Source organism: Trichosurus vulpecula, chromosome 6 (assembly GCF_011100635.1).
Source record: "Trichosurus vulpecula isolate mTriVul1 chromosome 6, mTriVul1.pri, whole genome shotgun sequence".
In the NCBI taxonomy this organism is placed as follows: Eukaryota; Metazoa; Chordata; class Mammalia; order Diprotodontia; family Phalangeridae; genus Trichosurus; species Trichosurus vulpecula.
This window is the reverse complement of record NC_050578.1, coordinates 94422894-94424881: the sequence shown is the minus strand read 5'-3', so window position 1 is coordinate 94424881 and position 1988 is coordinate 94422894. Positions and strand designations below refer to the sequence as shown.

At 35.6% G+C, this 1988-nt stretch overlaps 1 pseudogene; it reads right to left on the bottom strand.

Moving 5' to 3' along the window:
• Positions 1-330: 330 nt before the first annotated feature.
• LOC118854686 lies at positions 331-966 on the bottom strand (annotated as a pseudogene).
• Positions 967-1988: the final 1022 nt, after the last annotated feature.

Here is a 1988-nt window from a genome sequence, read left to right as displayed (position 1 = left end):
CCATTTGGTACTTATTGTGGAAATAAATGCTGACCTAAATATTATCTGCCAAACATGATCAGTTTTCCTAGTGATTTCTGTCAAATAAGGAGGGTCATGGTTTTACAGTAGGTACTGAATGGATGACTAGCATCAACTTTGAAAGTTAATACCAGAGTGGGATTAAGAGATACATAAGGTAGAATCTAAGCAACCCATCATGCAAGCGAGAAAAGAAGTAGAACTGTGACCCTGGAAGGAAACGTATGAGGAAACAATGGTTCTATATCATAAGAAATGTTCATTCTAGTTTGGGAGTTCAGACTTAAAAATAAAATGGTTTTGGGAAAATTACCCTGCTTGGCATCCAGTTTCAAGTAGCATATTTTCCACATCAAACCTGCTGTTCTCCATATAGGGCTGATACAACCAAATAGATAAGTAGTTTAAAATGAGAACCTGGTTCATAGCATGGGCAAGCTCTTCAAAAATGATGTATTCAAGGAGTATTTCCTTATTGTACATTTCTGAAAGCTTATGGGAAACTTCATAGAAGTAGGTAGTGGGCCATGTATGGAAAAAGGGTGTTTGATAATTTCCATTTCCAGAATGGTAATTTTCTAGTTTACAAATTCCTTTAGTGGTTGATGTAAAATTTTCTATTTTTACCTGTACCTTAGCCAAGTTTTCCAAAGTGTCATGAAGTTCTTTGCACAACATCTCAAGTTTCTCATTATATTTTAGATGTATCTTTTAAGAATGAAAGCCAGAAGCAATGCTTTTGCATTCTAGTTCTATCTTGTCTTCAATAAGGGCACTGATTTTGATGTTGCCTATTTTGTTTGCAACAGAAAACCCCATATCATTGAGAGTCTCCCATTTCAACAACAAATTGTGCCAATCTGCAGCATTGTTCTTAATTTTTCTTGTGCTGACAGATAAGACATTTCTTTTGGGAGTAACCAGGCCAGAGTTCTTCATGTCCATGATTTTAAAGCCCAGTGCAAGCCGGAGTGGGAAACAATCTTTAAAGCCAGTTTCTCTGATGAAGACATCATTTCTTAAGTGTATAGAGAACTGAGTCAAATTTACAAGAATACAAACCATTCTCCAATAGATTAATGGTCAAAAGATATAAACACGCAGTATTCAATTGAAGAAATCAAAGCTATCTATAGGCATATGGAGAATTTCTCTAAAGGATTCTGATGAGAGAAATTCAAATTAAAACTCTGAAACTACCTCACAGCAATCAGAGTGGCTAATATGACAACAAAGAAGATGGATAAATGTTGGAGAGGATGTGGGAAAGTTGGGATGCTAATGCATTATTAGTGGACTTATGAATTGATCCAACCACTCTGAAGAGCAATTTAGAACTGTGCCCAAAAGGCACCCAAACTGGGCATACCCTGTGGTCCAGAAATACCACTATTATTTCTCAATCCCAAAGAGATTATAGAAAGGGTAAAGAGATCTACATGTGCAAAAATATTTATAGCAACCCTTATTATGGTGGCATCATCATTATGGTGCTCATCAATTGGGGAATGGCTGCACAACATGTGGTACATGAATTTAATCGAATAGTATTGTGCAATGAGAAATAATTAACAGGAAGATTTCAGAAAAAAAAACCTGAAAAGACTTTCAAGAACTGATGCAAATGAAGTGAACAGGACCAGGAAAACACTGTACACAGCATCAGCAATATCTTGTGATGATCAACTATGAATGACTAGCTCTTCTCAGCAAGTACAAAGACAAGTACAAAGATCCAAGACAAGTACAGAGGATTCATGAAAGAAAATGCTATGCATATCCAGATAAAGAACAAATGGACCCTAGATGCAGATTGAAGCAATTTTTTTCACCTACTTTATCCTTTCTCTTGTTTTTTTTTCTTTTGATCTGTTTCTTTTTTGGGCAACTGTGACTAATATGGAAATATTTTTTACACGATAGCCCACATATAAACTATATCAAAACTATATCAAACAGAAGAGGGG